The sequence below is a fragment of the Coregonus lavaretus genome (genome assembly GCF_964263955.1).
Source record: "Coregonus lavaretus genome assembly, chromosome: 5".
NCBI lineage: Eukaryota > Metazoa > Chordata > Actinopteri > Salmoniformes > Salmonidae > Coregonus > Coregonus lavaretus.
Window position 1 is genome coordinate 48,163,815 of NC_139992.1, and position 11,559 is coordinate 48,175,373.

The following is an 11,559-nucleotide window of genomic DNA, read 5'->3' on the forward strand; positions in this document are numbered from 1 at the left end:
CAAATGGAGCACAGGGCCGGCCACTCTTAAATATCACCTGGGCCAGCACAGGTGAAACACCTTCCCACTAACGAGATGGCAAACCAGCACAGGTGTAATACATATTGACTAACGAGGTGACACCAATCAGTGCACCACACGTGCTAACATCTAACCTCTAAATATAAATGGAAAACCAAAGCCTGTAACATTGTCAGTCTGTTAGACATGAGTAGTGCAGAATGCAGCAGCAATGTAACATAGTCTACCTGTATTACCAAATCTCTCAGGCTCACAACAACGTATGACTTCATATCTGGGAGAGAGAATTCAGAGGATGTTCTGATTATTGTCCCCCACAATGAAATCGGGGAGGGGACTTTGGATCTGTCTCCGTCCGTTAGCACGTTCATACGTTTGTCACGCGCGATATTTCAGACTGGAATGGCCCATTTTTTATTAAACTTGGTTGTATGATGCGTCTTGCTATAGAGATCCGGCATTTTCAAAATGACACAGATTGACCAGATGGAGGCACTATAACAAGCAATTAAAAATTAACATTTTGAATGGTCACGCACCTCACCCAGAATGTCCAAAAGTCATGAAATTCGGTACATCAGTCCCTCTCCTCACAAGGAACAAATTTGCCTTAGGGATCCATAAGGTCCGCAATGATGGATATTCCACCATAAAAATACTTAAAACGCTACTCCTCTGGCACTGAATGACCGATCTATAAAGAAACGTGATATGAGGCATGTATGGACAAAGGTCTCTCAATGCCATATATTCCAGACTGGTACCTAAAACAACATGGCCGTATTGGCCAGTAAACGTTCATTTTGTCTGACACATAAATCAGTCACATCTTTACTGTTGCATTGTTTTTATCAGATAATATCAGCACTATATATTTGTTTTACCTAGATAGTATATGCACTGTTAATCTCTGTTGATCCTCAAAAGCTGTAATGGACACTGAGTAACATTCAGGATGTCTAGATAATTAAATCCAGTTGAATAATGATAAAAGTGTTATTCAGTCATGTACAGAAATATATGTGATATTGGGGTGTGTGTAATGGTCTGTTTCTGTGGTTTTTTCTGACTCATCACTATATTTACTTATCAAAAGATTTTCACTAACAAATAAAGTCACAAGATATGGCACATTGTGTCTGCCTGTCTGAACTTTCAATAACATGAATGACACTCATTTTGAAGATCATTAAAGAATGTGAGTGAATGAGAGGAAACATGACAGTGGACAGTCACACAGACAACAATTTAAATAATGATTCTGATTCTTGAATTAAATCCAAATATACAGTATATATATATATCTATATATATATATGCTATAAATTCATACTCTACAGACAATGGAGAACTGGCATCAGAGAGTTCAGCCATGTAAGGGGTTAACTGCTCCATGAAGAACAGTGGATGGGGAGGATAATTGCAATGTCACTTTGCTGAAATGAAACTAAAAGTATACAGTGTATTGTGCACGGTACCAAACTATCTCCAGCTCTTTAGAAATATCTATTAACTACCTTTACACAGAGTCTACTTTCTCACAGAAAGGACAGAGATATTATCCACCAACACAAGCAGGTGAGTAGAGAGATTAACATGCAGTTAAATTGTAGGTAAGCTTTAGTGTGTTTACTAACTACTTTACTTTTTCGTGTTTACTGTGTGCAAATCTTTTTTAAATTTTTTTCAACCATATGTTTAAACTCTTCATCCTTTGGATATAGGACTATTTTCTATGTAATATGGTAACACCCTGTATCAAGATTGGCTAGTATCTGCCCATAATGCAATGTTGGAAACTCTAAAGCTAAAACTACAACAGAGTTGACTGATTCTACACTCTTAGAAAAAAAGTAGAACCATGTTCTTCGGTTTGTCCTCATAGGGAAACCCCCTGTATATGGTTAAACCTAGAACCGTTTATGAAGAGTTCTACCAATAACCCTTTTATCTTTGGAGGGTTATTACTAGAACCCTCTATGAACAAGTAGAACCCACCAGCCTAATTAGCCTTTAGAATGTAGTTATTTATAACAATACATAACATATATAATAAGGCCTTTCTTTGAGAACCTAGTTACAGTTGCTTGCGAAAGTATTCACCCCCTTGGCATTTTTCCTATTTTGTTGTCTTACAACCTAGAATTAAACTAGATTTTTGGGGGGTTTGTATCATCTGATTTCCACAACATGCCTACAACTTTGAAGATGCAAAATATTTGTATTGTGAAATAAGAAAAATAAAAAATTAAAACTTGAGCGTGCATAACTATTAATACCCACCCACAAAGTCAATACTTTGTAGAGCCACCTTTTGCAGCAATTACAGCTGCAAGTCTTTTGGGGTATGTCTCTATAAGCTTGGCACATCTAGCCACTGGGATTTTTGCAAATTTTTCAAGGCAAAACTGCTCCAGCTCCTTCAAGTTGGATGGGTTTCGCTGGTGTACAGCAATCTTTAAGTCATACCACAGATTCTCAATTGGATTGAGGTCTGGGCTTTGACTAGGCCATTCCAAGACATTTAAATGTTTCCCCTTAAACCACTCGAGTGTTGCTTTAGAAGTATGCTTAGGGTCATTGTCCTGCTGGAAGGAATTTCCCTGTATTTAGCGCCATCCATCATTCCTTCAATTCTAACCAGTTTCCCAGTCCCTGCTGATGAAAAACATCCCCACAGCATGATGCTGCCACCACCATGCTTCACTGTGGGGATGGTGTTCTCAGGGTGATGAGAGGTGTTGGGTTTGTGCCAGACATAGCGTTTTCCTTGATGGCCAAAAAGTTCAATTTTAGTCTCATCTGACCAGAGTACCTTCTTCCATATGTTTGGGGAGTCTCCAACATGCCTTTTGGCGAAGACCAAATGTGTTTGCTTATTTTTTTCTATAAGCAATGGCTTTTTTCTGGCCACTCTTCCGTAAAGCCCAGCTCTGTGGAGTGTACGGCTTAAAGTGGTCCTATGGACAGATACTCCAATCTCCGCTGTGGAGCTTTACGGCACCTTCAGGGTTATCTTTGGTCTCTGTTGCCTCTCTGATTAATGCCCTCCTTCCCTGGTCCGTGAGTTTTGGTGGGGGGCCCTCTCTTGGCAGGTTTGTTGTGGTGCCATATTCTTTCCATTTTTTAATAATGGATTTAATTGTTGTCCGTGGGATGTTCAAAATTTCTGATATTTTTTTATAAGCCAACCCTGATATGTACTTCTCCACAACTTTGTCCCTGACCTGTTTGAGAGCTCCTTGGTCTTCATGGTGTGGTCCTCTGTAGCTCAGCTGGTAGAGTACGGCGCTTGTAACGCCAAGGTAGTGGGTTCGATCCCCGGGACCACCCATACACAAAAATGTATGCACGCATGACTGTAAGTCGCTTTGGATAAAAGCGTCTGCTAAATGGCATATTATTATTATTATTACAACAGAGGGAAAGAGAGAGGGGCTAATGCTGCTGCCTCATAGCATAAGTGGGAGAGAGACAGACCTTGTGTGAGTGTAATATTTACTGTTCACTTTTTGTTGTTTATTTCACTTTTGTTTATCCATTTCAGTTGCTTTGGTAATGTAAACATATGTTTCCCATGCCAATAAAGCCCCTTGAATTGAATTGACAGAGAGAGAATGGACGAATGAGAGAGGGGAAAACTAAATACCAACCCAGTCCAGCTATACTGCAAATGGGCCACACATGTCAGATCTCATGGAGTCAACACTAGCACAGCTGTGTGATCTACCAGTGTTGTGAAATATACACACTGATGCAGCTGACACACCATGCACTGTACCAACACAGCCACAGAGGACACAGTGCTTTGAACATGGTAGTAACAGGGAAATGGAGATAATCGACCATAAAAACATGTGGAGAGATGGGAAAGAGATCGAGGAAGAGAGAAGGGGAGAGAGGGAGAGGGAGAAAGAGAGAGCGAGAGAGAGAGAGAGAGAGAGAGAGAGAGGGAAGGTTAGGAAGACAGGAAGAAGAGAAAGAGAACTGGGGAGACAGAAGAGAGAGTCAGGTCGGGGCCCATTGATCAGCCATAACAGCCATATCATGGGTGGGGCCTAGAGCCTTAATGAAACCCTAACACCTATAGAACAAATCACAGCTTCCTGTAAACAAATCCATCTCCACGGCAATGTGTCTGTCACCGCAGCGACGGTCGAGGTCGCCGTGATGGAGACGGAGGAGTGGGACGGATCACCGCGGTAAAGCAAGCCCTGGTCAGGTCTAGTTTTAGAGGAAGTGTGTGTGTGTGTGTGTCTATCCATGTCTATGTCTATGTGTGTGTGTCTGCATGCTTGTGTGTATGTGGCAGAGTGGTGTTAAATCACTAATGGGCGCCATGCCTCCCAATCGACCAGGGTCGCGGCACAACAACAGCGTTGCCGCAGGGACACATCAATCAACCTGGACACAGCGCTTTCTCTTTCAACACAGCCCAGCTACAACAACAGACTGAGAGAATAGCCTGGGCATAATCAACAGAAAATTAAGAGCAGAGAAAACCACAAAATAGGAAGAAGGGTAGGAGGAGGTTAATCAAAAGACAAAATAGAAAAACTGATAAAGAAAAAGAGAGGAAGAGAGGTGGGAAGAGGTGACAGAAAAGGAGGAGAGAACCAAGGGATGGGACCCTTAGGGGAAAAACCACATGAATTTCACATGAACACATGAAGTGTTAAAAAAAAAACGTTTTCATGTGACAACATGAAACTACACATGTGAAAAAGTTATCACATCTGAAGTGTTCCAAAAACACATACTTTCACATGATTTCACATGTAGAAATTAATGTGAAATCATCTGATTTTCCACTTGTGAAATCATGTGGTTTTTCTGTAACGGGTGAATGGAGAGAGGACTGGAAAGGAGGAAAACGTAGGAGGAAAACAAGAGGGAGAGGGCATAGGAGGGTCAGGAGGAGAGAGGGAGAGAGAGAGGGAGAGGGAGAGGAGGGTCAGGAGGAGAGAGGGAGAGGAGGATCAGGAGGAGAGAGGAGGAGTGCATAGGAGGGTCAAGAGGAGAGAGGGAGAGGGCATAGGAGGGTCAGGAGGAGAGAGGGAGAGGGCATAGGAGGGTCAGGAGGAGAGAGGGAGAGGGGGGTCAGGAGGAGAGAGGGAGAGGGCATAGGAGGGTCAGGAGGAGAGAGGGAGAGGGGGGTCAGGAGGAGAGAGGGAGAGGGCATAGGAGGGTCAGGAGGAGAGAGGGAGAGGGTCAGGAGGAGAGAGGGAGAGGGCATAGGAGGGTCAGGAGGAGAGAGGGAGAGGGCATAGGAGGGTCAGGAGGAGAGAGGGCATAGGAGGGTCAGGAGGAGAGAGGGAGAGGGCATAGGAGGGTCAGGAGGAGAGAGGGAGAGGGCATAGGATTGTCAGGAGGAGGGAGAGGGCATAGCAGGGTTAGGAGGAGAGTGAGAGAGGGCATAGGAGGTTCAGGAGGAGATAGGGATGACGGGAGCGGACAGACAGAGAGGAAGTGAAAATGATCAATTAGAGGAGAGAAGAGAGAAGTTGACGGAGGAGTGTACTGAGACTGGAGTGAATGGAGGAGGACTAAAGGATGAACTGATGAAGAGAAAAGAGGAGAAGAGAAGAAAAGAGCATCAGAAAAATATGACTATCACAGAGATTCCATTCCACAGTCATTCTGTGTCTTTGCCAGCTGCCGTGGTACTATTAGCGCTGTAATCACTCCACTTGACTGTGATTACAGTATCAGAATGGTCTGTGGTGAAAGCCTACAATCATCCTATCAGAGAGAGACTTTCCCTCAACGATACTCACCATTCACTACTACTGTACTCCCTGGGCCCTGTTCCAACACTTCTCTCCTTTTCTCCTCCTTTCCTTGAGATTTGCAAGCGTCCTTTGGTTTTTGCTTCAATCTTGCTTTGAAGTCAATGGGAGATTTGCGTGGAGATTTTAATGAAGGTCTCATGTTAGGATTCAGCCCACTAGCTTAGCCGAAAGCAATTTTCACACAAGCAACAGGTTCTCAAGATAACCAATTCTGTATCATCGCCTTCAGCCCTCAGCTGAGTGTCACATATCACCGGCTAGGTGAGAGGTAAAATGTTGTCCCAGGCTTCGGGCTCTGCCAGAAGACTAAAATGGAGGCAAACAGGAGGTTTGTCACCGAGTGGAGAGTTGTGTGTGAGTAGCGGCGTGTGTGAGTAGCGGTGTGTGTGAGTAGCGGTGTGTGCGAGTAGGTGTGTGTGTGTAGCGGTGTGTGTGTGTAGCGGTGTGTGTGTGTGTGAGTAGCGGTGTGTGTAGGTAGTGGTGTGTGTGTGTAGCGGTGTGTGTGTGTGAGTAGCGGTGTGTGTAGGTAGTGGTGTGTGTGTGTAGCGGTGTGTGTAGGTAGTGGTGTGTGTGTATGTCTTCTCTCGCCTGGGCTGCTCTCTGAGTAATTGCAGCTGGAGGGTAAGAGAGACACACACACACACACAAGGGCTAGGGCTTTGGGATGATCAAATACCCCTTTGCCTCGTGTGTGTGCGCGTGTGTGTTCGTGTGTGTGTGTGTGTGTGTGTGCATGCGTGAGAGCATGAATGAGTTCTTGTCTGTCTGTGATTGTGTGTGTGTGTCACAGTCCTATGATTGTGTGGTTCCTCCCTGTGGGATGTGTTCACACTGTTATTAAAGCTACATCATTCACCCTGGGATGTGTTCACACTGCTATTAAAGCTACATCATTCACCCTGGGATGTGTTCACACTGTTATTAAAGCTACTTCATTCACCCTAGGATGGGTTCACACTGTTATTAAAGCTACTTCATTCACCCTGGGATGTGTTCACACTGTTATTAAAGCTACTTCATTCACCCTGGGATGTGTTCACACTGTTATTAAAGCTACTTCATTCACCCTGGGATGTGTTCACACTGTTATTAAAGCTACTTCATTCACCCTGGGATGTGTTCACACTGTTATTAAAGCTACTTCATTCACCCTGGGATGTGTTCACACTGTTATTAAAGCTACTTCATTCACCCTGGGATGTGTTCACACTGTTATTAAAGCTACTTTATTCACCCTGGGATGTGTTCACACTGTTATTAAAGCTACTTCATTCACCCTGGGATGTGTTCACACTGTTATTAAAGCTACATCATTCACCCTGGGATGTGTTCACACTGTTATTAAAGCTACTTCATTCACCCTGGGATGTGTTCACACTGTTATTAAAGCTACTTCATTCACCCTGGGATGTGTTCACACTGTTATTAAAGCTACTTCATTCACCCCGGGATGTGTTCACACTGTTATTAAAGCTACTTTATTCCCCCTTGGCATCTCTGGCCAAGGCACCGTCTGTCAAAGTTCACTCTGAGACTGGGTCTAGTGCCACCAACACACAGGCATACATACTGTACACACCACCTGACAGGCTGACCGATTAGGACCCAAGACCCCAATAAGGACCAATCTGCTTCTGTGAGGGGGTAATTAAGGGAAACACACACACACATGTGACCAAGGCTGACAATACATGGCTTTGAATTACATCTAGAATTTAATAGAATCTCTGTGGGACGACCATTGTTGCCCAAACATGATAATAGATCACCTCAAATTAGTACTCAGGCCTTTCTGGTGCTGCTTACCAGTCTAACTAACTAACTCTCTCTCTCTCACACACACCACAACATGTCCAAAAGAAGAATGTTCAGTAAGTCAGAGGGCCAATCGTGTCAAAGATGGATACATACAGAGAAGGGAGGGAGAGATATGGATAGATACAGATAAGGGAGGGAGCAATATTGAGAGATACAGAGAAGGGAGGGAGAGATATTGAGAGATACAGAGAAGGGAGGGAGAGATATGGAGAGATACAGAGAAGGGAGGGAGAGATATTGAGAGATACAGAGAAGGGAGGGAGAGATATTGAGAGATACAGAGAAGGGAGGGAGAGATATGGAGAGATACAGAGAAGGGAGGGAGATATATGGATAGATACAGAGAAGGGAGGGAGAGATATTGAGAGATACAGAGAAGGGAGAGAGAGATATTGAGAGATACAGAGAAGGGAGGGAGAGATATTGAGAGATACAAAGAAGGGAGGGAGAGATATGGAGAGATACAGAGAAGGGAGGGAGAGATATGGAGAGATACAGAGAAGGGAGGGAGAGATATTGAGAGATACAGAGAAGGGAGGGAGAGATATTGAGAGATACAGAGAAGGGAGGGAGAGATATGGATAGATACAGAGAAGGGAGGGTAGAAATATGGAGAGATACAGAGAAGGGAGGGAGAGATATGGATAGATACAGAGAAGGGAGGGAGAGATATTGAGAGATACAGAGAAGGGAGGGAGAGATATTGAGAGATACAGAGAAGGGAGGGAGAGATATGGAGAGATACAGAGAAGGGAGGGAGAGATATGGAGAGATACAGAGAAGGGAGGGAGAGATATGGATAGATACAGAGAAGGGAGGAAGAGATATTGAGAGATACAGAGAAGGGAGGGAGAGATATGGATAGATACAGAGAAGGGAGGGAGATATATGGAGAGATACAGAGAAGGGAGGGAGAAATATGGATAGATACAGAGAAGGGAGGGAGAGATTTGGAGAGATCAAATCAAATCAAATTGTATTGGCCACATCCGCCGAATACAACAGGTGCAGACATTACAGTGAAATGCTTACTTATAGCCCTTAACCAACAGTGCATTTATTTTTAATAAAAAAGTAAAATAAAACAACAACAAAAAAGTGTTGAGAAAAAAAGAGCAGAAGTAAAATAAAATAACAGTAGGGAGGCTATATATACAGGGGGGTACCGGTGCAGAGTCAATGTGCGGGGGCACCGCCTAGTTGAGGTAGTTTAAGTAATATTTTCATGTGGGTAGAGTTAAAGTGACTATGCATAAATAATTAACAGAGTAGCAGCAGCGTAAAAAGATGGGGTGGGGGTGGGGGGGCAGTGCAAATAGTCTGGGTAGCCATGATTAGCTGTTCAGGAGTCTTTTGGCTTGGGGGTAGAAGCTGTTGAGAAGTCTTTTGGACCTAGACTTGGCACTCCGGTACCGCATGCCGTGCGGTAGCAGAGAGAACAGTCTATGACTAGGGTGGCTGGAGTCTTTGACAATTTTGAGGGCCTTCCTCTGACACCGCCTGGTATAGAGGTCCTGGATGGCAGGAAGCTTGGCCCCAGTGATGTACTGGGCCATGCGCACTACACTCTGTAGTGCCTTGCGGTCGGAGGCCAAGCAGTTGCCATACCAGGCGGTGATGCAACCAGTCAGGATGCTCTCGATGGTGCAGCTGTAGAATTCTTTGAGGATCTGAGGACCCATGCCAAATCTTTTCAGTCTCCTGAGGGGGAATAGGCTTTGTCGTGTCCTCTTCACGACTGTCTTGCTGTGTTTGGACCATGATAGTTCGTTGGTGACGTGTACACCAAGGAACTTGAAGCTCTCAACCTGTTCCACTACAGCCCCGTCAATGAGAATGGGGGCGTGCTCAGTCCTCTTTTTTTTCCTGTAGTCCACAATCATCTCCTTTGTCTTGGTCACGTTGAGGGAGAGGTTGTTATCCTGGCACCACACGGCCAGGTCTCTGACCTCCTCCCTATAGGCTGTCTCATCGTTGTAGGTGATCAGGCCTACCACTGTTGTGTCGTCGGCAAACTTAATGATGGTGTTGGAGTCGTGCCTGGCCATGCAGTCATGGGTGAACAGGGAGTACAGGAGGGGACTGAGCACGCACCCCTGAGGGGCCCCCGTGTTGAGGATCAGTGTGGCAGATGTGTTGTTACCTACCCTTACCACCTGGGGGCAGCCCGTCAGGAAGTCCAGGATCCAGTTGCAGAGGGAGGTGTTTAGTCCCAGGATCCTTAGCTTAGTGATGAGCTTTGAGGGCACTATGGTGTTGAATGCTGAGCTGTAGTCAATGAATAGCATTCTCACATAGGTGTTCCTCTTGTCCAGGTGGGAAAGGGCAGTGTGGAGTGCAATAGAGATTGCATCATCTGTGGATCTGTTGGGGCGACATGCAAATTGGAGTGGGTCTAGGGTTTCTGGGATAATGGTGTTGATGTGAGCCATGACCAGCCTTTCAAAGCACTTCATGGCTGCAGACGTCAGTGCTACGGGTCGGTAGTCATTTAGGCAGGTTATCTTAGTGTCCTTGGGCACAGGGACTACGGTGGTCTGCTTGAAACATGTTGGTATTACAACTCAGTCAGGGACATGTTGAAAATGACAGTGAAGACACTTGCCAGTTGGTCAGCACATGCTCGGAGTACACGTCCTGGTAATCCGTCTGGCCCTGTGGCATTGTGAATGTTGACCTGCTTAAAAGTCTTACTCACATCGGCTACGGAGAGCGTGGGAGCGTGGGAGAGAAGGGAGGGAGAGATATGGAGAGATACAGAGAAGGGAGGAAGAGATATGGATAGATACAGAGAAGGGAGGGAGAGATATGGAGAGATACAGAGAAGGGAGGGAGAGATATGGAGAGAAAGAAAGTGATAGAGCAATGTGTTTTTCCCAGCCTAACAGACGACAGGCCCAATGTATCGAGCAGAGCGGACGCGAGAAAAATATATATTTGTAAGCTACGAGCTTCGCCACAGGGACAGTGACTTCACCACACACAGATTGTAAGCACAAGCAAGCACACACGCACACTTTCTTTTGCATACTCATACACACACCCTAATAAAGACACACACCCTCAGAGTGTCTGAGCTCGTCTGGGCCAGTGTGTGTATGGAGTTGACAGGTGACACACAGCGTTGACGGTAACGGGCATCAGGCGAGTCAGAGTTCCATTTCCCCATTGAGCCTCCAACGATCATACTCCACACGCCAATCTCCCTAATGAGTGAGAACACACACACTTGCATGATGCAAATGCACACACATACACTATTTCAATCTCGTGCACACAAACACTCAATTTAAATCTCAAACACATACCAATAGGCATACCCTCCACATACACACACACACACACACAATATGTAATACACAACAAGCCCCTATTCCCCACCCACACCAAATCAGCAGGGAGAAAGGCTCCAATCAGCAGGCCCCACTGTGGACAAGTGACACTCAGTATCTACACCCTGCTATTAATAGACTTAACTAGAGAGCAGAGAGGGAGAGGAGGAAGAGAGGAAAAGAGAGGGGGAGATAGAGAGGGAAAGAAGGATGGGGAGAGAGGGAAGAAATGGAGAGAGGGGGAGAGGGGGAGAGACGAGAGAGAGGGGGACATGGGGAAAAGAGGGCGAGAGAGAGAGAGGGGAGATAGAGAGCGGAGGGAGAGAGTGATGGAAGAGAGTGAACAAACCAAAGCAAAGAGAGAAAGGAGAGGAGAGGAATGTGAACGTCGAAGGAGGAAAAGATGGGTAAAAAGAGAAAATAGAATAGAGAATGTGAGAGAAAGAGAGATTGAAAGAGAGAGGGAGGGTGGGACACCTCATCAAACCTCGATTCAGCCATAAAACCGACAGGGACACTTGGCCTAGTCTAGACAATGTCCTGTAATCAACTTATCACCCCTCCTATCTACACACACACACACACACCACACCACA

General features: G+C 45.3%; 1 protein-coding gene across 1 annotated transcript in view; it reads right to left on the minus strand.

Annotated features, from left to right (window-relative positions):
- The window catches only part of LOC311129045 (voltage-dependent calcium channel subunit alpha-2/delta-1-like), a 193,801-nt gene that overhangs the window by 83,120 nt on the left and 99,122 nt on the right, over window positions 1–11,559 (minus strand). The window lies entirely within an intron of this gene.